Consider the following 26,110-nt stretch of genomic DNA (forward strand, 5'->3'; position numbering starts at 1 on the left):
CAGCACTCAGAAAATATAGGCAAGAGGATCACAAGTTCAGCGTCTCAGCTACATAATAGTGAGTTCAAGGTCATCCTAGGACACATGAGATCCTACCGCCAAAACATGTGTATAAGATTTTCTCAGCTCAGAAATAAGAATTCCATGATTATATTTTAACTTAATGAAGTGATCATATATTTACTTTAATATATATTATATATAATATAGTATATATACATTATATGTGCATGTATATTATACACACACACACACACACACACACACACACACACACACACATATATATATATATATTATCCTAGTCTTATACTGTTTCTTTAAGACTAATAGTTGAGGATATAGCCTAGTAGGTTAGAGTTAGGCACAAGGCCCTGGGTTCAAGACACAGAAACCCCTCACCAAAATAACTCCAAACATTGAACCAGTTCCTTATCATCTAGAAAGCCTTCTCTGATCACTTCAGTGATCATGTGGCATCCTCTTAGATTTTCCTACCAAAAGTTCCTCCTTTCTTCTGCAGAAGCCAAAGAAAGAAGGTCACCTCTCAAAGATGGAGAAGAGAGGGAATTTTTCCCAGAAGGCATGCCCAATTTTTTGACATTACCACATGGCATTGTCATCTACGAAGTTCATGCTCAAGGGTCAATCATGCAATTAAGTTAGCAAAGACATAACAGAAATATTCATTATGTTTTAAATATGCTTATAATTTTGTGCTGTGCCATCACATGCATAGCTGTCCTGGGGTTCATGTAGTCCATAAGTTGGACATACCTGAGAGCCACTAGAAAAGAATGCAACCTACTAATACTTTATTTTAGTCCTGTACTCTGCAGACATCTGGCATTCGGAACTGTGAGATGATAAAAATATGTTGCATTGATGACAGTTAAGACTTATTATGGTGGTGATAGGAAAGCAAGGCTGGACCTTAGGAAAGGACTTGACTGCCACCATACCTATGGGTGTGGAGTTTCCGGCTTTGTCTGGGACAGAAGATATAGCTGCAAGTTCTCAGAGCTAAAGGCTGACAAGCCACACCCTTTATCCTGAGCATACATGAGGTAAATGATTCAGAAGTCTTTTCTCATATATACAGCAGGATGTAGCCTTTTAAATAAGGAAGTGCAAGACTCTTGAAAGATCAGTGCCTTTTTTTTACATTAGAAGCACTCAGCTCACAGAGAGGAAAAAACATTCCACAAACCAAAAGCAAATATTTATCCTCTTTCACTGGGGGTATAAGATTGTCTGAATTTTGAAAACAGGAGTAGGATTGGAAGCTTACAACATTTTGTTGATTTTTTTAAAAATTGTTTTTATTGTTATTTTTTTAAAGGGAGAACGAAGAGAATTGGCCTTGTGATAGAGGGAAAGTACTTTGAAACCCAGAGAAGATTTGGAGTTTGGGAAAGGAGAAATGCAATTACTGCATGGAATGGATGACCCAGGTGTATTGAAGCTAAGCCCAGCATGCTGTTTCCACAGTTCTCACAAACAGAACCCGTATTAATAAGTCCTGTTCTGCTTCAGGGCTTCACCAACTGACTTGTAGGGGCAGGCAATGCCTATACATAAATGTCTTATCATTATAAAATGCACATAACACCAAGTCCTCCATTTTAACCATTTAAAATGTACAGTCCAGGGGCTGGAAAGATGACTCCATGGTTAAGATCACTTGCTGTTCTTACAGAGGACTCATATTTGCTTCCCAGAAACCACATGACAGATGACAATGACAGTCACTCTAGTTCCCAGACGTAGAACCACCTCTTCTGGCCTTGGGGGCAACACACACACACACACACACACACATGAGAGGGGGGTGGTGGGGGTGGGGGGAGAGGTGCAAGTACTTACACATATACATAAAAATGATGCTTTTTTTCAATATACAGCTCGGTGGTATATAGCAACAGCACTGTGCAATTATTGACATATCCAACTGCAAAACACTTTTTCATCACCACATCAGAAAACCCACTCATTAAGCAGTCACTTCCATTGGCCTCCCCCAGACCTTATCAATAATTGTTAGCATTCTGGCATCTGCTTTTGGCTTCTGTGGATCTGCCTGTTACAGACAGTTTATACAACTGGGACCATCAAACACTGCCAATTGTGTCTGGTTTCTTTCCCTGAGCAGAAGATTTTCAAGATTTTTCATTGTCATTGGAAGTATCTGGGCTTCTTACCTTTTTTTTTTCCCAAAAGAAACTCCATTCACTAGATAAACCAATTTTTGCTTATTTGTCCATTGATGCATATATTTTGGCTGCTCCCATCTTCTAGCTGTTATGGATAGTATTGCTATGAACATTTATATGCTAATTTTTGCCTGAACATCTGTGGTCCCTTGTAAAAGTATCTTTTCTTTACCCAATGTAATTCTCATCTACAACGCTTATTGCTTATGTCAGCTAACCTAGGCCTAGTTCTGGAAGCTTCTAGCATTCAGAAAATCTAATCTGACCCTAGAATGTTTTTAGCTTCTGAGACTCACTGCTGAATAAGTTCACCCTTTCTTGTTCTTTTTTATCTTTGGCTGGCTGGATCAACTCAGCTGCTCTGATTCAAACGCCTCTCCACACTAATGGATTCAATCTAGCCTCTCCGGCATTCTCCTGAATTGTTCTGCGTAGCCTTATACATCTTTGGCAATATGTTCTAATCTTCTAGTTCCTTCTCATTCTCTGACTCATTCTGTCTTTATCTGTGCCTAGCTTATACTCTCTCCAACCCGTCTCTGTAAAACTCTCCCTGTAAAACAGTTTCCTGTTTGTCTCTGTGCTGTTTTCTCTTAAATATCTCTCCTTTCCCTATCTCTTCTCATGAGAGTTGGGCATATCTTATTCTAACAAATCTTTCTCTGATTCATCCCTTTGTTTGCCACTCAATTAGACATCACTTTCAAACATGGGTATATCTTTCTACAAACTAACTTTACCTTCCCTGTTTGGGATAAAAGGTGAGTGCTAGGGGCTGAGCCACACCACAACTAGAAATAGGTTTCTCCGGTAAACACAACCTCTGGGAAAGTCCATTCTTTTGTGCATATACCTAGAAGTGAACCTGAGAGATCACATGGTAATCCTACATGTGATTAGGGATGGAGCAGTTTTCCAAATGGTGATTGTACCATTTTAATTACAATAATAGTCTGTTCTGTCACCAACCACCTATCTCATGTAGCTGTCTCCTTACACCGGCCTCAAACCCAATTTACTGAAAGAAATTTTCCTCCACAAATCTGTTATGCTCCTGAAACACTTCCTGAATATGCCAAGAATGCAAGGCCATGACCTACTCAGGGCACTTGTTACATTCAGTTGCTGCTAACAGCTTTGGGAGAAGAAAGACCACCTCCCAGTGTTCTTCTGTAATAAGTTAAACCATCCTGTGCCCAAGCTCTACCTGCCCCTTCTCTATGTGCTTGCTTAGTCTCTGGGAACCTTGGGTAAGCAACAGATGCCTCCTTGAGGCTCCTACTACTTGCTATGCTATAAATAATAAACCCCTTTATCTTTGACCTAATGCAGTCATTTTGCTTTACTAGCTTGTAAGTAGGGTAAAATGCTTAATGCTTCAGTTCTTGATGCTCATAAGCCCAGATCATGGATGAGTTTCTATATCTGCTCTAGAAGGGCTTGGGAGCAAACCTAAACTCCAGGGTCAGAACACAAAAGTTTAGCGTTTTATACTATCTTTCCATGAAGGGTTATTTAACTACTAGACTCTACTACTTTTCCTGTAGATTTATTCTTATAGCTCATTCAAATTATTACTAGGCTGGGGGGGTTGTCTTTTGGTTTTGCAAGACAGGGTTTCTTTGTGTAGCCTTGGCTGTTCTGGAAGTCACCCTGGAGACCAGACTGGCCTTGAACTCAGAGATCTGCTGGGATTAACGGCACGTGCTACCACTGCTGGGCTGCATTTTAAATGACCATTTTTGTTTGTTCTGTGTATAGAATTTGACTGATATATTTGTTTTTATTCTGGAATTTAGATCAATCTCTTTGATTCTAATAAAGTATCTAGCCATTATTTGTATTATACAATCGGAAAGTTAGTTAGGTTCACGGCAATTTTAATTTTAAAATATATTAATACAGTTTTTTAAAAAGTCTATGAGCAAAATAAAAAGTCCTAGATGATGAAAGGTTAAAAAATCTACAAATTAAACATAGTATAGCATGTGTCCTTGTTCATGTTGAATGATCTTTTGATTATATACCCAGGAGTAGAATTGCTGGGTCTTCAAGTAGTACTATGTCCAGTTTTCTGAGGAACCACTAGACTGATTTCCAGAGTGGTTGTACCAGCTTACAACCCCACCAACAGTGGAGGAGTGTTCCTCTTTCTCCACATTCTTGCCAGCATCTGCTGTCACCTGAGTTTTTGATCTTAGACATTCTGACTGATGTGAGGTGGAATCTCAGGGTAATTCTGACTTACATTTTCCCAATGACTAAATGTTGAACATTTCTTTAGGTGCTTCTTGAGCAGAGACTGAAGGAAAGGCCATACAGAGACCACCCCACGTGGTTATCTATCTCATATGCAGCCACCAAACTTAGTCACCATTGCTGATGGCAAGAAGTGCTTGCTGACAGGAGCCTGTTACCGATGTCTCCTGAGAGGTTCTGCCAGAACCTTACTAATACAGATTAAGATTCTTGCAGGTAACCATCAGACTGAGCATGAGCCCCAATGGAGGAATTAAAGAAAGGACTGAAGGAGCTGAAGGTGTTTGCAACCCCATAGGAAGAACAACAATATCGACCAACCAGATCCCCTAGAGCTCCTAGGGACTAAACCACCAACCAAAGAGCACACATGGAGGGATCCATGGTTCCAGCCCCATATGTAGCAGAGAATGGTATTATCTGGCATCAATTGGAGGAGAAGCCCTTAGTCCTGTGAAGGCTTGTTTCACCAGTGTAGAGGAATGCCGGGGTGGTAAAGTGGGAGTGGGTGAATGGGAGGCAGAGCATCCTCATAAAAGCCAGGGGAGGGGGATGGGAGTGAGAGGGAGGAACCAGGAAAGGGGATAACATTTGAAATGTAAATACATAAAATATCCAATAAAAATGCAAAAAAAAATCTACAAAATGGGCTGGATAGCTGGCTCAGCAGTTCAGAGCACAGACTGCTCTTCTAGAAGACCTGGGTTGAATTTCTAGCACTCACAACCAGTAACTCCAGTCCCAGGAGATCTGATGTCCTGTTTGAGCCTCTGAAGGCACTAGGTGTGAGATTGATATACATGAAAACCTGTAAATAAAACATTCATACACATGAAGTAAAATAAAATACTTTTAAAAGAATCTACCAAACTACATAATCTGGTGTTTAATTTTACTTCCTCACACCTTTAATAGAACAAATGTTCATGTCTGTCATTTCTTTATCCCCTCAGGCTCCAGGGCATTTCCCTTATTATCACTCAGTTTCTTATCTCTGTAATTCAAAAACTATAAGAAAGGGAGAGCCATGTTTTCATACACACACACACACACACACACACACACACACACACACACAGTCTATTATTGCTATGGATTTAGTCCCCTCTCATCTCTATGTTTTTGTTCCTTCACAACCTTCCTTATTGTGACATTTACTTAAGATATGCTTTCTACATTCTGTTCTACTGACCATTTCCTATTCCTGATAATAGAATTTGATCAGTCTAGCCTTTCTTTTTTAGTTAATTGACTAATTAATTAATTTTTACATTCAAGATTTTATTCCCCTCCTGGTCCACCCTCCTACTGTTCCACATCACATACCTCCTCCCGGCACCCCCCCCCCCTTTCTCCATGAGGGTGTCCACACCGGACCAAACTTGCCAGAACTTTAAACTCCCTGGGGCCTCAGTCTCTTGAAGGTTAGGTGCATCTTCTCCGACTGAACCCAGTCCTCTGCTGTATATGTGTTGGGAGCCTCATATCAGCTGATGTATGCTGCCTGGTTGGTGATCCAGGGGTCCAGGTTAGCTGAAACTGCTGGTCCTCCTTCAGGGTTGCCCTCCTCCTCAGCTTCCTCCAGCTTTCCCCTAATTCACCCACAGGGATCAGCAGCTTCTGTTTACTGGTCAGGTGCAAATATCTGCATCTGACTCTTTCAGCTGCTTGTTGGGTCTTTCAGAGGGCAGTCACGATGGATCCCTTTTTGTGAGCACTCCATAGCCTCAGTAATGGTGTCAGGCCTTGGGGCCTCCCCTTGAGCTGGATCCCATTTTGGGCCAGTCCCTGGATTTTCTTTTCCTCAGGCTCTTCTCCATTTCCATCCCTGCAGTTCTTTCTGACAGGAACAATTATGGGTCAGAGTTTTGACTGTGGGATGGCAACCCCGTCCCTCACTTAATGCCCTGTCTTTCTGCAGGAGAATTTGACTATGTTATAGCAACCCCGTCTCTCATTGGTGCCCTTTCTTTCTACTGGAGGTGGGTTCTACAAGTTCCCTCTCCCCACTGTAGGACATTTCATCTAAGGTCTTTGCCTTTGAATCCTGAGGGTCTCTCACCTCCCAGGTCTCTGGTACATTTTAAAGAGTCCGCCACCCCCTACCTCCCACCTCCAGAGGTTGCCTGTTTCCATTCTTTAGGCTGGCCCTCGGGGCTTTAGTCCTTTCCCCCCACCTAATACCAGATCACGTTTTCTTCTACCCACCACACCCCTGACCGCTTTCCCTTCCAGGTCCCTAAAGCAGTCTGGCCTTTCTTATGCTGCAAGCTAGATGAGATTATGAGCTGGTCTATTTGACAAGTTGCCTATCACTGAATAATATGATCATCCTTTGGTTTAACCAGTTAATGTGATTGTTAGTGAAGACTCTGTTCAATGGGGCAGGGAAAGGCTGTGAAAAACTTTCAAGTATAGAATATAGTAGACTAAGCAGTCATTTATTTCTCTTGTCTCTTATGAAACTCTTACGTGAGTTTCAGGCTGAAAACATTATGGATAGTTTTAGATTTACAATGGTGAGTTATAAGAGAGTTACTAAATAAATATGAATCCAATAGTAACGGAATACTTAAAGCATCATTTAATACCATATAATGCACTGTTATATTTAAGGAAACTATTACTTAAATAGATCTAGAAGCTAAACAGATATCTGCTTCTTCCATTGCTCTAGAGTTGGAATTCCTTTAGACAAACCTGTGAGGTAACTATCTGAAAGTTCCAAGATTCCAATGATAAGTTAAGACAGTGCTGCTTTTGATACATAATTAAGACCAAAACCATTTTATACATTCATTCAGGGCTTCATAGGCTTCCCACAAACAGAAGCTAGAAGAGGCGAATCTGAAGGGAGGGTAAGAACCGAGCAATCTGGCAAGGTGAGGGTAGATGTGGGGAAAGATTGTGGGAGGGGGTGTCTAGGAGGGAGGCAGTGAGCAGGACGAAAAGTGAACACGTTTTTTATTAAAAAAAAAAAAAAAAAAAAAAAAGATGGAGGACTTGAGCTGAGGACTGTGAGTTAGTGGAGTGCATTACACAGCTCGAGGCAGGCCAGAGCTCAAGTAAATGGCCAAATGATCCGCTTGCTCCATTCCACCATAGCCTTCAGATCTGCAGAACAAGAATTCTCAGTTAACACTATGAGTAGGTGATTCCTGTGAACTTTAATTTAAGTCACTCTGCTAAAAGGCGTTGCAATCCACAAAGACTTAAAACTCACTGTCTAAGTAGGTTGGGGAAAAGACTGAATACAAGTAAGCTGGGAATTAATCTCACAAAGGGGTTCCAATCCCTCCTTTTATTTAAAGATTTGTCTGGTGGGAAATAATTTTTAAAAATCAACTTTCTTTCCTGAATTTCCTCGAATCTTTGCAAAGCATAAACTACAAACAACCCCTCCCTTTTTTTTATTGCAGGAAAGGCCCAATTTTAGTTAGATAAACCTCAAAGATGCCGACTAGAGCCCTCTGCTGATGTCGGGGAAATTCCAAAACAATGGAAAAACCCCGAGTCTTTATAGAGTTTTCCATTTATCTTAGCACCTGTCATTGATCCTACATCCTGGAGAAGAGAAGCGGGTTGAGAGGCCACTGGGTTCTTCACTCTGCTTCAGGCAGCTCAGAACACGTCACACTCAGCGGCCACTTCTCCACGGACAAATCTGAGCAACACAAGAAAAGCTACTAGGATGACCTTAGGTCTTAACGTTTAGAAAACTCAGCTGAACTACCTTGACTTTTCCCTGAATCAGCTCTTCTATAGAAAAGGATTCTCGTTTTCCTAATATGTAGTCTGGCGGGCCCATTGATGTGTGCTTGTTGAGCCCCAGAACAAGCCTGGGAGGCTGAAGAGAGCCAGAGAGCCATTCCTATCTGAATCAAGCCTGCAGATGAGCCTCTGACCTCTTTTTAGTTGCCTCCGATTTCTGCTGCCATCAGGTGCTTTACTAGTAGCAGGAAGAAATGGAAAATGGGGAATTTGGGGAGACTGGAATATATTTACTTTGCTTTATAATTGGTTCCTTGACAAGATTACATTGTTTCCAGGGGGAGAAATACGGGGCTTTAGGAGTTTGAGATAAACCTTATTTTCCTCAGAGAAAACTTCCCCCTACGGTACTTCCCAGAGACTCACAGAACAAAGTGAGCGTTTGCTTACTTAATGTTCATTCGACATACATTAAAATAATTCTTGTGGAGTAAAAATATCTTCTAAAGCAATTGATTATATTATAAAAATTAATTGATTAAAACATATATAACTTTAAGTCTATACTATATACATATTTATAAAGCTTAGATGATCTAATTTATGTCTATTTCTTCTTATTGATGCATAATTATATGTGATAAACAGTTATTAAATATTCCCTATTAAATGGGTACTGTGCAAAGAGCTGATATAGAAGTCCATGAGATGGGAAAGCTTTCTGTCACCATGGAACTTACATTCTAGGAGGGACAGATAAATAAAGATGCCATTTTGGGCAATTGTGAGTTCTATAAAGAAAATCCAAACAGGAAATGGGGTTGAGAATGATTTGTATGTGGTAGAGGTTAGTTTGGACAAAGTGATCAAAAATAGCTTCTGTAGAGGAGGTTACATAGGGAAGAGTTTCTTCTGTGTGCTGAGTTTTGAAGCCTGCTCTCTCAAGCATTGCTGTAGCCGTTTTGTTCCATGACTGCGAGTCATTTTACACTGTTACTCATGCAGGGAAAATAGCTTGTCTCAGAACAGGGTCAAATTGACCACATACCCTGTTATGTTCTGAGGTTTGTTAATCTTAAAAAATATATAAGCTTCACTTAGGACCAATCAGAATAAAGATTAGTTAGAACTGTTCTGTTTTGCTAGCCAAAACTAACTGACCAGCAGGCATCACTTCCTAGACCTGCAGATGGCCTCTTTGTGGAAAGTTTTTTTTGTTGTTGTTTTTGTTTTTGTTTTTGCCTTTATGATCTGGTCCTGAGAAATATTCAGGGCTACAGTCAGTTCCCATGTCTGGTCTACAGCCCCCATCAATCAGTCTTGTGTTGTGAGTTCAATAAACCAGCCCTATTTGACTGAGATTAGTGTCTGAGTGATTTGTATGGTAATTCCCAGACCTCAAGACTGAAAAGGAAAAAGTCACATGTCCTTGGGATTCTAGACTGAAGGACCTGAAAATCAGCTCAGTGTGCTCAAGAAGCAGTAAGGTTGGTATCAGGTAAGTGTGCATCTTCCTAGAACTCATAGTTAAAGGCATAACTCCAATATGCTAATGTGACAGGGTAAAGGTTTCTCCATCTTGTCTCAGCTGAAGCCATCTTTGGTTTTCACCTCCTTCCCTGGAAAGTCCTATGAGAAAGCAGCTTATCCTGTTCCAGAAACTCTGGGTTGAAATTCCCCAGCTAACTGCATGTTCTTGGTTCTTATTAAACTGCTTGTTTAACCCCTTGAAACTGCCAATCAGGATGTGAATTATTGTCTTTTAAAACTCCCTATAATATATATTTGGGGCTGTTCTATGAGAAGTTTTTCTCTCTAGGCAGTCACCAGCCTGCTTAATACAGATTCTCAATTTGAGCTTTGGTTGTGCTGAATGGTCTCCGGGATTTTACCTCATAACACTAATAGTAAACTCTTACTTGGAAATAAGGTAACTGTAGATGCAGCTAGTTAAGATGAGGTGGGAAGTAGGGAGGTATCTTAGGGTTTTACTGCTGTGAGCAGACACCATGACCAAGGCAACTCTTATAAGGACAACATTTAATTGGGGCTGACTTACAGATTCAGAGGTGCAGTCCATTATCATCAAGGCAGGAACATGGCAGCATCCAGGCAGGCATGGTGCAGGAGCTTTCTGATAAAAGCTCAACACCGTACTAAAATAAATAGTATTTAAAAAGTAGTTTAACACAACTATTTACTAAAACAATAGTAGTACATTTTATTCCTAGTGCGTATTCTAGTCTTTAAAAGAAGGGAAAACTTGTCATTTACTGTGACAAAGCACAACATCAAAGAGCCCATTAAAATGGAGTTGGAAAGCCACATGTGGAGAAAGACTGGGAATCTACTGTGTAACATTACAACTGTCGATCATGTTAATGTATGATATGCATAAAAATTGCTGAGAAGTAGAGCTTAAGTGTTCTTACCATAAACAATAATTATGCAAGGTGTTGAATATAAGTTAATCAGTTTGAATTGATCATTTCATGATTAATAAGTTATATTAAACACATTACTTCCTATGCAGTTAATATATTATGTCAACTATACTGTATTATTGCCAAGGGGAAAAATCACACATTAATATGTCATCCACTGCATTTTTAATACTTTTTAGTGTCTGGGCATGATGGTACACACCTTTACTCCATACCCTCTTGGGAAGCAGAGGCGAGTGAATATCTGTGAGTTTGAGGCCAGCCTGGTCTAGATAGAAAGTTCAAGGACAACAAGTGCTACATAGTGAGACCCTATCTCAAGAAAAGAAAATGTTCACTTCTGGAACAAAAGGATGTAGGTCGTACAAACAGTTTAAGAACTTTTGATTTAGTCTAGGCTTCAGATAGGAGAATGTAAGCATCCTAAAGTCTGGCTACATTAGAGGATGAAACACCCGGGCAGGCTTTTTCAAACACTAAGGAATCACTTCTTAATGTGTATTTTTGATTAAGAAAAATCAAAAAGTGACTATCCATCCTCAGACTATGTATTAAAAACAATCTAAAGTGACCTGCAAAATGGTTCAGCAATATGAATAAATATAGCTAGTCCCCCTCCTCTTCAAAATACATTCCAAATGTATTCCTCTTCCTAACTCCACCAGCTCAACCTGAGACTAGACATTCAAAATTGTAGGTGGATGCAATAGTTAATTAAAGAATTGATTCTTTGAGACTGAGATATCATAGGTTTATAAGATCCATCACTTATTGATGCACCAAAACCAGACACACACAAAAATGCTGATGATTATACTGTGACATATTAATGGCAAAATTCATACCAGTTTCAGAGGTGATAAATGTGCACATATACACATCTTAAGTAAACTAATGTATGACACTCTGAAACGGAAATACTTTGGAGTGACTTATAGATAATGTAAAGCAGCACACATAATCAAATAAAATGTAGTAAAGAATATTGATCTGGTATTCTTTACTTAGGAACTCAGAAGAGTTCTCATACCTACTGTCCTACCACAAGATGGCGAACGTTCCAAGGAAACTCCGAGAGAGGCTGTGAGGAAGTGAGGGCAAAGTCCTGTTGCAAGATCTCCAGTAACAAAAGACGATGAGACTGTGTTTGGAGAGCGCCCAGTGGCTTATTTCAATAGATCATGATAAACCGAATGCAAATACTTTAGAGAGATGTAAAAATGCATGTGAAATGTTTCTGTCTTTACACAAGGTGCATGAACAAATTCATCTGGTTGGTATAGACACAGACATGTGGACTCTGTCAGTCAAGGCTGTTTAATATGTTCTGGATGGTCCTTCAGCCTCAGGCAGGCAGCTTGGTTGGTAAGTGGTTCACAACAAGACCAAGCTTGCTACCAAGGCTTCCTTACTGCTACCAGGCAACTCATTTGTTTTTAGTGCAACGTATGCCTCAGGGAAAACCATGAGATATGAGCTCTGGATATGTCTGTGAGAGGAGTGAGGCAAAAAGCCCAAATACCCATTATGAGTCACACTGGCTCTATGGAGCATTATTAAGAAGCCTAGAATCTGCAGACCCAAAAGAAGCTAAACAAGAAGGAAGGCTTAAGTGAGCAAGCTTGATTCTCACTTAGAAGGGGGAATAAAATAGCCATGAGGCAGATGGAGGGAGGGAACTGAGAGTGAGGGGGTTGGGGAGGGAAATAGGGGGGTCAGAATCAGATATAGGGAAGGTCAGGCTAGATGGCTGTGATGGCAAATGAAGGTCTGCAACTGGCAGGGGTGAGAGGGGGTGTCTCCAGGACTGGACAGAAACTTGGGATAGGGAAGGCACCAGGAAATCAGTGGGGGTGACCTTTGCTATGCCTCACAGCATTGGGTATGTGGAGCCTGGGGCGGCCACTTCCTGTGGCCAGGCAGGGGCCTCAGGGGAGCAATGGAGACACCAGCCTGCCCACAGGACTTTTGGCCCAGCGTTTATCTTGTCTACAGTGGGTATGGACAGAAGGTATGTATGGGGCAGAGACTGAGGGAGTAGTCAACCAAAGACCGGGCTAGCTTGGGGCCCATCCCATGGGCAAGCACCGATCCCTGGCACTATTGATGACGCTTGGTTATGCTTGCAGACAGATACATGTTGTCTCCTGAGAGGCTCCATCCAGTAGCTGAGTCAGACCCATAGCCAAACAGTATATGGAGACTGTCGTGGAAGAGTTGGGGAAAGGAGTTCAGGGCCCCAGAGAGGACTCCACAGGGAGATCAACAGAGTCAACTGATCTGGACCCTCAGGTCTCTCAGAGTCAGAACCACCAACCAAAAACATGTATGAGCTGGAGCTAGGTCTCCCAGCACACATGTAGCAGACATGCAGCTTGGTCTTTCCTTATGTGGGTCCTGAACAACAGGAAAGAGTGCTATCCCAAAAGCTGTTGCCCTGGGATGCGTTCTTCTAGCTGGGGCTGCCTTGTCTGGTGTCTGTGGGAGTGGAAGCACCTAGCCCCATGGAGACTTGAGGTTCCAGGTTGGGGGGAGGATGCACAGGAAAGACCCTATTTGCTAGGAGGGGGGATAGGGGAAAGATTGGGGGGGGCGACCAGAAGGAGGCGGTGATTGGGATGTAATGTGAGTAAGGGGAAAGATGGGATTAATTTTAATAAAAAGAGAGAGAGAGATGGAGTGGGAATGCAAACTGGAACAAAACACCAAGGAACAAATTTGCCAATATCTAGTACAAATTAAATAGGAATATAGTCCCTTGGCCTTTCTTGCCTCCTGGCTCTCTTGCTCTCCCAACCCTACCCCTCCTTTTCCCCTTCCCTTCCCCCCTCTCCCTCCGCGTGCTCATGGCCAGCCTCTACTTCTCTATTCCCCCCGCCTCTACTACCCTCTTAACTCTCCCATGACCTGAATAAACTCTATTCTGTACTATAAAAAATAAAGAAATAAATAGGAATATATTACTTTTTAGAAGCTATCACAATGACAGATAGTCAATGTTATATATTAACATCATTTTAATGTCAGTAGACTAAATAGTCATAACATACCCACATCATGGAGTATCAGAAAGTTATAAAAGGCTATGAAAAATAATCTTCACATGTTGAAGAATGAGCTACAAGATGAATATGAGAAAATCAGAAATGTGAGCCAAAATTTGAAGAAACTAAAGAAAAAAAGGGAAACAGGATGAAATGACAGGAAGGAAACTAAACTCTTTACTTTGTTATCTAGCTGTAAGTTTTGGAAATATGGATGTGGGCTAAAATAAAATCAAGTCAAAGAGAAGAAAAGCAACTCCTAAAATTAAGACCAGCCGAAACAAATGTATCAGAACTGTAGGTCTGGGGAGTGGCATAGTTGTACATAGAAAAGAATCACTCCAGGGACTTTAAGACACTTACGTTTGATTAGATATCTGGAGCGATATGACTGAAAGACAAATATAGCTACAAAATAATCTTAAATGGCTTTAAGCAAATAAGAATGAAGTTAATGTAGCTATTATTATAAGAAAAACATAAGCATAATGAAGTTAGCTAGAACTCTGTTCTACTAAATGTAAGTTAGAAATATGATCACGCCTTTTCTCTTTCCCTATCTCCCCTTCTCTCTCCATCCACTCTCCTCTCTCTTTCAGCTTAGTCACTAAATTTATTGACTTCATCTGCAAAGACTTTGCAGAATTTTGTTTGGGTTAGCTCCGGAGCACTCTAAGGAAGCTTCTCTCAAACCATTCCATCTGTTTTCTGGGCAAGGGACATTGAGGATTTTTCACCTTTTCTTGACTTCTTTTTCAGGATCCTTGCCATAGAGTAGGTTTCTTTAAATTGAAAACAGATTTTGTTAATGAAATATATTATGACTATACTTTTCCCTTCCCCAACCCTTCCAAGTTCCTCCCCACCTGCCTATACTTACATCCTTCCTTGTTCTCTCTTATTAGAAAACAAGCAGGCACCTAAAAAATTAATAATGAGATAAGATAAAATAAAAATAAACTTGAATAGGACAAAATAAATGAACAGAGAAGCAAAAAGTCAAAGGAAAAAATAAGAAACACATATAGACACATTGGCAAACACAGAGACCCTGTAAAAATACAAAATCAGAAACTATAATGTGTAAGCTAAAGACCTGTAGGGCAAGAAAAAAAAAGAGTTCAGACAAAGCATTGTGAAACAACAAAACAAAGAAAAAAAATCTAAAAATACAGTTAAGGTTGTTTTGTGTTGGCCATCTGCTGCTGGGTATGTGGCCTGGGCTTAAGACTGGTTTGTATACTCAAGAGTCCTTTGGAGAAAACCAATTTTTCATTTGAAAGTGGTTATCACTTGGAGATAGCTTCTGGGTTAGGGATGTGGGCTTGTGTTCAATTCCACTCTCAGCAGCGGAAGTCCATCAGACCTAGACATGTGGAGGCCCTATGACTGCTGCCACAGTCTCTGTAGTTCTTATGTGCTTTGGTCCTGCTGTGTTTAGAAGGCCTTGGCTCCTAGGCGTCCTCCATCCTCTCTGGCTATTGCAAGCCTTCTCTTTGGCAGGATTCCCTGACCTTTGAGGGAAGGGAATTGGTAGAGACATGCCACTTAGGGTTGAGTGTTCCAAGGGCTCTCACTCTTTGCACATTGCCTGGTCCTGGGTCTCTACTTATTCTCACCTGCTGCAGGAGGGAGCTTCTCTGATGATGGCTGAGCAAGGCATTGATCTATGAGTATAGCAGAATGTCATTAGGAGTCATTTTATTGCTACATTCCTTTAGCTGAACAGTAGTATTGAGAAGACTAGGCTGGGTCCATGACAGGCAGTTAAGGAGACTAAGCCTAAATCTCTGTTTCTCAGAACTGGGAAATTCCAGATAAGTCCAGGCCTCAGAAACTGCCCTGTGCACCCAGCCTGAGGCAAGGACAATGGGTCAGCAGCAGTTTCCAGACTTCCTCAGTTACATCCTCGGCAAAAGTTTCCAGACCTACCCAGCAAGTTTCCAGTCCCTACACCTCGGTAATGGAATGTCCATACAGATGGACCCAACAGATTAACATAGAGGTCACCTATTCCAGAATTCCCTAATGTGTTTTAAATCAAGTCTGTGAGTACACTTGTTTGTCTCTCTAGCTTCCTAATGGGGAGACGCCAGCATGCTGGACTTCTGCAGAATAAAACTCTCTGTGTTTACATGCTATTTGAGTCTCAGATATCATTCTTCAGTGAATCATGGGCTCTTACAGTATTTGGGTTTACCCTAGGTCTCAGCTATCTAGTATTTGATCCTTGATTACCTGAGCAGTATTGGGTATAGGTCCCATCTCTTGGAGTTGGCCTTAACTTCAATCAAATACTGGTTGATTACACCCACAAGCTTTGCACACCACTATTGTGCTAGCATATCTTGCAGACAGGTCATCATTGTAGATCAAAGGGTTTGTAGCTGGGCTGATGTTTACCTTTCTCCTTTAGTAGCATGCAGAGTTAGTTGTCAAATAACAGAAGGAAAGAAAGGCGAGCTTACTGAAGGAAGGCCATTGCAGAGCAGCAGGAGAGAACTGTGACATTTTAAATTGCCTCTTTCATTTCTCTCCCTCACCATTAAAGAACAGGCAGCTGGGGGGTGGGGGGGAGGCAGTCTACTTTTGAGGTAGGTGGTTTGTGCCAGAGAAAGAAGTACAGACTTTATTTACAAAATATTGTATCTGTGCAGCTTAGCTGTCTGGTAGCTCCTTCAAAGAAAGATACAAAGGCTATGAAATGTTTCTTTTCACTTTAAATATTCCAAGGGCTGAAGCAGGTTCCTGGGTAGTATTTGCTGAATGCCTCCAAGGAAGAGAGGTGTGGTTTGCAGCAGTCTATGGGAGGGGGGGGATACCAGTTGGTTCAAGCAAAGGACAATCTGAAAAGCTTTGGGAAAAAAGAGACTGCAAACAAACAGAAGACATGCATAGAAGAGATGTTAGCATGACTTCTGTAAATCAATGAAATAGGTAGCCATGGGCACACCCAGAACTGAACATACACACTCTGTAAACGCCTGCCAGCACTCCATGCTGCTAGCTCAACTTCAGAGACTGAGGCACAGTTGTAAATAGCCCACCTAAGCACTGACGGACTAACCATACCCCCACCACCAAAAAAAGAACACCCTAAGACTTAATGTGTCTTAATTTATTTCTAAAACTAGCCAAGAGGAAAAAAAGGAAGCATTTATCTTGCCTTTTCTGTAATACGCTGTGACTCAGACTAAGGAGATAGCTGATGAGGGAAAGTAGCTATTTATAGAAGAATCCAGGCAGAAGAAATATTAGCATTAGAAAAAGAATCTCCTTGTTGCAGTTCCTTAATGAAACATTGGCTCTAGGCAATGATTAATTAGGTAACTTGATAGGACTCTTTATTTTGTCATTATTTATTTATTTATTTATTCATTCATTCTAAAGGTAGAATCGCATGCAGCCCAGGCTGGCATCCCATGCCTGGCCCAGCCAAACATAAATTTCTAGTCACCCTGCTTCTCCCTTCTAAGTGCAGAGGTTGAAGGCCTGCACTCCAATTGCTCAATTTTTGCAGTGCTGGAATCCAATCCAGTGCTTCATGCATGCTAAGGAGGCACTGTTTCAACTGAGCTACATCCACATCCCTGATGAGGGTCTTTACAATGATGGGAGTGAGATGGGCAAGTATCCCCTGATCTCACTGGTGCACAGTGCTATCAATCAAAATCAAGGAGGTAGACACCACATGCCACCATGTATTGTGGGAGGAAGTATGGCACTAAGTCTTGGCTATCTGTACCCAGTTCTTTCTGTAATCAACTACCTGTCCATAGCAACTTGAAGATGAAGGGTTTATTTTGGCTCACAATTTGAGGATACAGTCTATTCAAGTATGGTGGCAGGGATGTGAGACAACTTGTAACATTGTATCCACAGCCAAGAAACACAGTGATGGATATTGGTGCTTAGCTTGCTTCCTCTTAATTCTGCACAGAAGTCCAACCCATGGAATGGCCTTGCCCACATTTAGATAGGATCTCCCCACATCAATGAACCTGATCTACATAACTCTTCACTCTCTTCCCAAGTGCATTTTTGTTTAACCCTTGTGCTTAAAATCTATATTAAAAATGTCTTTCCATAGACACCAACTCTATTAAAAAATAGAGGACCCAGATGATACACACACACACACACACACACACACACACACACGTGTATAAATCAGTGATGTGGAAAAGGGAAGGGAAACTGGGTGTGGTGGTGCATGACTTTGATCCCACAACTCAGAAAGCAAGTCAACTAGATAGATCTCTGTGAGTTCAAGACCAGGCCAGCTTGATCTGCATAGCAAGTTCCAGAACAATCAGGGATACACCGTGAGACAGTGTCTCAAAAATCTAAAAGAAAGGGGAAGAGCAAGTTTTATAGGATAAAATTAAATTGAGACTTCATAAACTAAGTTCAGTTAATGGACCTTGTTTAAATCCTGATCTAAATTTGCCCACTATGCAAAGAGAGCTTGAAAATGACTATGTAAATTGGATTATTGACAGAGGTCTAAGGAACTATTGTTAATTTCCAATGGCCTGTTTATGACATAGTAGTTGCTTTTAAAACAACAGCAAAATCTTTACTCGTGGATGTATGCAAAAGTCATTTGTGCGAAATTTTATTTAAATCTTCTAGTTAGGTGGAAATGAATAATTATTGGTGTCTAAGTGAAATAATATTCACAAAACAAAGGTGGCGTGTGGCACATTGGTTGGAAAAGATTAGGGGAAAGTTTTTGGAAAATTATTATTGTTGAAGCCAAGGGATGGTACGTGGAAGTCTCCTGTATTATTCTTTCATGTATGCTTGAAGCTTTTTGATGAATTATGAGCTAGGGCTATAAGCCCTGGATTCTATTTGTTGAATTACCTTTCATTAACTATATAATCTTGCTCTAGTCACAGCACCACAGGCTCGCCTCAGGAGCAAAGAAATAACACCTGGTTGTTAAAATGTGCTGTGGCAACCACATGTCCAGGGTTACAGGAATGAAAGGAGCACATCTATTTCACCGGCTCTGTTCTTTACTCTTGAAGCATCAAGGTCGGGGAAAGAAGGGTGGCAGCCAAGCAAATAGAGCTGTTTAAGTGCAGAGTGTTAGAGAAGAAAATCACCGCCTTTTAAGTCCACTGTGCAGCAATAACAATTTAAGATCTCGGTGTACATTTCTACACCTCATAGACATTATTCTGTAAAAACAAAATAGATTCATCATTTTCAGAGAATAAACCGTGGAGTCTAATGTGTGTGTTCTTTTGCAGCCCACTGTGTTGTGTGTGTGTGCTATTATAGCCCCTTGGTAATCATACTAAAATATATGAAAGCAATATAGAGATGTCAACATGACCTAGTTCCATTTCATTTTCTTCCCACAGCTGCTTCCCTAACTACAACCCTCCCTTTAATGAATATGTACCACATGCACCAAACATTCGTCTTTGGTTTGAACTCTTGCAGCTGGTCTTCTAGCTTCTCATTTTACACCCCCCACCACCTTGGCCATCCTTTACACAAAACCCAAAGTGATCTTTCTGAAAGGGCCCTTGTCACGTTACCCCTTTTCTCACAGCCCTTCGATTCAAGAACTTCCATGTCTTGTCATCATTTTCAAAATGACCAACTGTAGGCACAGAGAACAAATCAGAGATTGTTAGAATGGGAAGAGGAGTGGGTGGGAAGAGGAATGGGTAGCAAGAGAAATACAGTGGGCTGTTGGAATTACTCTGTGATTTGATGAATGTGGTGGGGTCATCTACACAGGTGATCAAATTCAACTGTTTGTTTTTCCAAAAGTGTGAATTTCCATATGTGAATTTTAAGGTTTTCAGTTATTCATTCTTCCACTGGCTTATAGATTCAGGGCCTCCTCCTCCTTCTTTGTATGTGTTTTTTTTGTTTGTTTGTTTTATTTTGAGACAGGGTGACTCTATGTAGCTCTAGCTGACCTGGAACTCACTCTGTAACCAGGCTGACCTTGAACTCACAGAGATCTGCCTGCCTCTGCCTCCTGAATGCTGGAATTAAAGGCGTGCCCCACCACATCCAGCTCAGATTGTCTTTTTAGTAGTATTTTAGGGCCCTCTGCATTTCTCCTGTCCCCAAGTCTGCTTTTGCAACCTAATCTCTGTCCCTCATCCCTAAAATACTGCATCTAGAAAGCACTTGATATTAAGTGAACACATCTACGGTGAACCATGACACCTCTGTGGTATCACTTGTAGTGTTCTCTCTGCTAAAAATACATTCCCACCCAACATCACCAATGAAAAAAATATTCTATTTACCTTTCAAGACATCATTAAAACTTTACATCCTCCAAGAAACCATCCTCATCTCCTCAGTCAAAACTGAATCCCTCTGCCCACAGTGCTCCCTCCTCTGCCCACAGTGCTCCCTTAGCATTTTGCTTCTGTCAATCTCATTTCTGATAGTAACCCATATGACTATAAAATAAAATCCCATACTTCACGCCGATGAAGCCACTACAGACAAATGCGTACATTTCTTCTGCTGCTGGGTCAGTGCCCAAAGCCTCACTGGTTTCCAGAGCAGGCTACGCCCATAGACTTTAATTATGCTGTCACTTACTATCCCTTCTTACAGTTTCAACTTTCAGTTTCATTCTTAATTAAATGATTGCATTTCTGCTCTGGTGTCGATCTGTTTTTGTCCCACAAGCATGTGAGTTCTTGCATATGACTCCAAGAGAAGTAGAGTTTTCTGACTCTCCCCTGCTCAGTCTCCTTCTCCTGCCTGAGGGACAGCCAAGCTCGTCTAGCGAGTGTGAGTACTTTGGGGCTGAGGCTGGTGGGAGGACTGTCTCATTTCAAAGTGGGTCAATCCCATGGAAAAACAATAAGTTAAGGAAATGAGTGAGTCAGGCAGGGAGGTTGGTTAAAGCAGAGATACATAGCCAATTAGGTCAGGAAAACTAGGAGGATGTAGACGGAGGAGAGTCCCTAGAGCAAGGTAAGCCAGAGGCTGGTTTGAGTAAGGAAGGTTTCAGGGAAGTCTCATATGCAAAAACCAATTGTCCAAAGCAAAAGACACCAAGAGACCAAAGACAAAGAAAATCCAGGTTATATGAAATGTGATATATTAAGTACATACAGACAAAAAAAAAAAAAAAAAAAAAAACGCATCTTGGGAAAGATGGACAACCTCTCCAACTTGAAACAGGAAGAAAGGGTTTATATGACAAGTGAAACACATATAAAGAATGCTGTGTCCAGAATGAATCCAGGTATTGACTGAATTGGGTAAGCTAAAGATGACATCACAGACACAGACCCACATACGGGTAGGGTGGACTACAATCTCTGATGCAGAATCCACGATCCCTCTCACCTAGAAGCTCAGCATGTTTGCTATACACAGCTGAACAGAAAGACAGGGTTATTATGCATACAACTGAATCAAGAAGGCAGTTTGTGGTAGACAGTTGAATGGAGGAAAAGGTTTAGCTAATCTCAGTAGAAGCAGTCTCTATAGGGGAGCAGTCTTTGAGCCATAAACATCTGGCCATTTTCTGCACAAACTATTAGCATCTGTGCAAAGATCAGAGAAAGGCTTTGTCATCCCTCTGAGCTTCACCCAGGGAAAGATTTGCCACTTCCATGGAGCTGAGACTGTGGAGGTCTCAACATGGCTATGTCTACAGCACAAATTCTCTAGGGACTCATTTGATCCCTACAGTGGACCATACACAACTGAAAAAAAAGGTATGCTAAACTTTCTCAGGAATTATAAACATGCCAAGCATCCATTAAGTAACAGTTCATTGGAGGGCAGGGCATATACTCTATTTTCATTGATTTTTCTATTGTATAGGGAGTTCAATTCCCACCAGGGTCATCTGTGAGTAAAATAGCAGTCACAACCAAGGTAGCTGTAGGAAATTCAATCCAAATCAGGGCCTCTACATGTAATTATTAAAAAAGAGACCCTTTGCCTGTTCTTTTCTATGTGGTATGTGAATGGGCCTACCCGAGTATAAAATGCTCACTGCCTCCAGTCCTGGGTAGCACAGATCATGACAACTGTTATGTATGAGAGGCAGTGTGGTAGAATAGGAAGAACTTCAATCTTGGGGTCAATAGGATTGAAGTTAAAACTGTGTGACCTTGGACAAGTCGTTCTTGGCTTCTGTGTCTTTATCTAAAAGCAGAGATAGAGAGAAACTACCCCATGAGAGCACCTTGATACTAAAACGAAAGTCTATGAACGATTCAACAAGGACCTTGTTATCTAGTAGGGACTCAGCAGATCACAGCCTGTTTCCTTGAAAGGCACCTATCATAATTTTCTTCATATTTATTTTATGAATCATATGCCTCTCTTTATCCTAACCTTAAAGCTATTGTGGGAGCAGGTTGTATGTGAATCAATGTTCATTTTTTGTGGGGGGTTAAGTAGTATATTCTCCTACAATTATAAATATCATGTGAGGTAATATAAAATCCAAATATCTCAAACTAGTTAATGAAAGGAGAAATCTCCATCAATCTCCTTAACCTCTCTCCAAACTAAGAATTGATATAAAGGGTTTGTATAACAAGTCATTCTGCCCACATTTTGGTCGTTCACAAAATGGAATCATTATTCAATTCTGATTCTCAGGATGCAAAACAAGGGGGCAGGGGAAGAGGAACAAAGGGAATATGGGAAAGATTGAAGGTTTCCTCAGAATAATATATGTAAAGTTTTCCTTAACTTCCTGAAAAAGAACACAACAGGAAGGCAAAGCCAACACCCCAAACAAAAGTCTTCTCAAAGATGCTAAGTACCTGAATGATGCTAAGTTAGAATCCAAGCTGGTTAAAGTGCTACAGGTGGAAAAGACCCAAAATACAACATCATTTAGAGTTAGTTACGTACAGTTTTAATATCAAATTAGTTTGCTAAAGATGCATTTAAAGTGGTTGTTTTAGGGCAAAGGCCGCGTGTTAGTTCCATTGTCCCACCACCAGAACTCCAGGATTTTTAAAAGAATTTTTTAAGCAGTTTTAGGTTCACAGCAAAACTGAGACACCAGTACATCAAGTTCCAGTACTGGGCCAGGGACATGGCTCAACACGTAAAACATTTGTTTCACAAACTTCATGACCTGGCTTTTATACCTGAAATCCATGGTAGAAGAAAAGAACTGAGTACTAAAAGTTGTCCCCTGGCCTCTACAGGAACACTGTGGTGCACGTGCATATACATACACAAAAATAAAGATTCCCAGTCCATGCTCTGCTCCCTGCATAGCCTTCCATTCCCCATTATCATGATGCCCATCATCCCAGCATGTGTGGAACTGTGGCAGGGCGACTGGGAGGTTAAGACTAGCCTGGGCTACATAGTGAGATAGAGACCAGCTTAGGATACAAAGTGAAATTCCATCTCAAAAACCAAAATCAAGCAGGCAAGTAAACCCCGTAAATGAGACAAGGATTTGGAACTAGAAAGGGACTAGGCTTCTTCAGCTATCCTCCCACACCTTTGTACCAACCCACAGGTACCCGCAAACACACATTCAGTTTCCATCTCAGGTGCTTTAGAACTGCTCTTTGTGGGTGGAATTAAGTGTTGTCTTCCGATAAGACGTTTGTAGAGAAGAATGTTTCACAGGGACTTAGATATATCTTAGAAAAGAATCTTGAAACTTCTAAAACGATTTCACAGACACTTCAGACATAGAGGCTTAGGTCTTGATTGAACTCTGACTTTGATACTGGCTTCAACCTTGAGTGTATCATTTAGCCTCTCTGTGCATTAACCTCTCCCTGGACCGTAGGCTTGGTATAATAGCAAATACCTTACCTTGAGATAGTTGTGGGGACTAAACATATAAATAGAATATATAAAAATACTTCCGTATTTATATTGTATTATTTCATATTAGATTAGATGTATTTGCTACACCTTCCTCTATGCGGACTTGCTCATAGTTAGCCTACCAAAATTACCAGTAGTATGACAATAGTTGTTGAGAGCATGTTGAGTACTAGGAAGAAATTCTCGCTTTGGTAGTTCTTTTCCCAAACCCCATAGTTCTGTCTTCCTTATCCAGAAACCCTTTGCTGGTCTAGTCTCTGTGTCTCCCTTTACTCAGCAAGACTGTCCATATACTGGGCAAGTTTTACTGTGCTCTTTTAAGATTTCAGAGGTTATTATAGTTGTGCCTGGTAGTACAGGACTGTTAAGCTACTAGGGAGTCTGAGATGGGCAAGGGGGTGCATATTTAAGGTCTGCCTAGGCTACACAGTGAGTTCAAGACCTGCCTGGGCAACTTACCAAGACCCTATTTCAGTAAAAAAAAAAAAAAAAGGAATTGGTATACACCTTAGTGGTAAACCACATGCCTAGCGGTGTACGGCACTGGGTGCCAGCTCTGTACTGAGAAAAATAAAATAAAAGAACTTCATATAGCGAAAAGAGAGCACACACAGATGTTTGAAATGGCCATGGAGATGTACCTTTGCCGGCCCTCTCATATCCCTACTTCCTCTCTGTGTATCTGGAAAGTGGCTCTGTGACAGAAAGATTATCACAAAGGAGCATCTTAGGGTTTATTTGCATAAGATAGAAATGGAAGCTCTTCTCCCTTCCCTGGGGGAAGGGCAGCAGGTTTTTCAGGTTAGGAATTACTCCGCATCCCTGCCTCTAAACTCTCTTCATTCCTAGGATATTAAGTCACCCTGGCTGGGAGGAAACATGGTGGAGATGTTTGCCTGATCTGGTTCTCAGGTGGTCTTTCCCAGTCTATGTCTCTCTGTTCTCATAGTTTTTCCCTTCAAGTAGCTGATTCACGTGTTTTTGTGCACCAAATTGCATTGTTCCAAATACCGTTCCTGCTTTTAATGAGGGCACAGTAATCAGTGGGCAGAAGAAATTCTTGCTTGGGATCTGAAGAGGCGGTGTTCTTTGGAACTGACAATGGTCTTCACATTCTCCTTAAATAGCTGTTAGAAGCCCATGTGAGTCTTATATGGCAACCCCAAACTCAGTCAGGATAAAATGGTTTGAAGGAATTGAGATTGTAAAAAGAAACTTCCGCAGTCTCCAAATTCTTCTTCTTCTCCACAATTAACGAATAACCAATAATCTTCTCAACAATTAATCTTTCTGAGTTAGCTCCCCAAAGCAGTTAAAGTTGGTGAAACCACACTACACGTATGATAAAACAGAATTCCAGTTAACAGATCACTACTGAAAAGGGGGAGTTCTCTCAGCCTAAGAGTGTATGTATGGGGGGTAAAAGCAAATTTTTGCTAAAAGTAAAGCTGGATGGTGTCAGAAGACCTCACACCTTATTATTTACAAGTTCTCAAAACATGGTAGTTGAAACTAGTCCTTAACTAGTTCAACTTTAATGGTTTTAGAAGTAAATTATCAAACTTCCTCCCATTTTCCCCATTCCAATTCTTCCTCTACATCCCCTCATCGCTATTCCCTTCCAAATCCATCACTGAAGTCCACTTCCTGCCTGTGCAAGTGTGTGGCAGCATCTCCTGAAGCATTTCAGGAGCTGCATTCCTGAAGAAAACTGTCCCCCAGGAAGCCACCAGACTCCAATAGTTCCTCAGCTAGTACGTACTTTTAGGAGTTTGTCTCAGTTTAAATGGTCTGTGAGGGGCAATAATTTGTCAGACAATGCTGGGATAATTGTTTTCCAGTGGGCAGTGGCCATAACGACACGAATCCAGCAGAGAAGCCCACCAAAGCAACCATGAGATATGAGCATGTTGGTACATGAGAATATATATGTAGTGGGTCATTGGGGTTTGTTAATGACAAGAAGATTGAAAAATAAAAATGTACATCTCATTAGCAAGTAAAATCCTGCAAGGAGACAGCAGTGTTGATAATCTCATGTGATCTGTTTCTCTCTTCCACCTTTATATCACTGAGGAGTTACCCAGTCTAATATAAAACAGTGTGGAGGTGGTGGTTTAGCCATTATTACTTTATTCCCCTAAGTGAAAATCAATAAAATACCCAGGACAGCAGTAGCAGACACAAAGAAATACTCATTTATTTCACATATCAGAAAACACTTCAAATTACAGTTTAGCTTCTCTGGGGTTTACATCAATAATCAAAATGCAGAGACAGAAAAGCCAGATTGGATGGAATCCCTATTAATGGGGCACCAGGTGAGAAATGCCATTCAAGCATTTCTCTCAATGGAGCTGGAGGCCTACACAGTTCCTTAAGAGTCATTCTAGGAGTCGAGGATGTCTCAGTTGGTAGAGTGATTATCTCACCCCAGTTCCAGTGCCTAGTACAGTATAAATGGTGCTTGCCTAGCCCTGGGTTCAGTCCTCAGTACCATATAAACCAGATGCAGTGGCACACATCTGAAATCCCAGCACTCAGAAGGTAAAGGCAGAAAGATTGTGAGTTCAAGCTACATAGTTCTTAACTACATAGTGACTTTGAACCCAGCCTG

The 26,110-nt window shown here is 41.1% G+C and overlaps 1 protein-coding gene across 1 annotated transcript in view; it reads right to left on the minus strand.

Annotated features, from left to right (window-relative positions):
* The window catches only part of NOX1 (NADPH oxidase 1), a gene marked incomplete at both ends in the record, with an annotated part of 376,148 nt that overhangs the window by 37,219 nt on the left and 312,819 nt on the right, over positions 1–26,110 (minus strand). The gene's annotated exons all lie outside the window — the stretch shown is intronic.

The sequence above is a fragment of the Micromys minutus genome (genome assembly GCF_963924665.1).
Source record: "Micromys minutus genome assembly, chromosome: X".
Taxonomy (NCBI): Eukaryota; Metazoa; Chordata; class Mammalia; order Rodentia; family Muridae; genus Micromys; species Micromys minutus.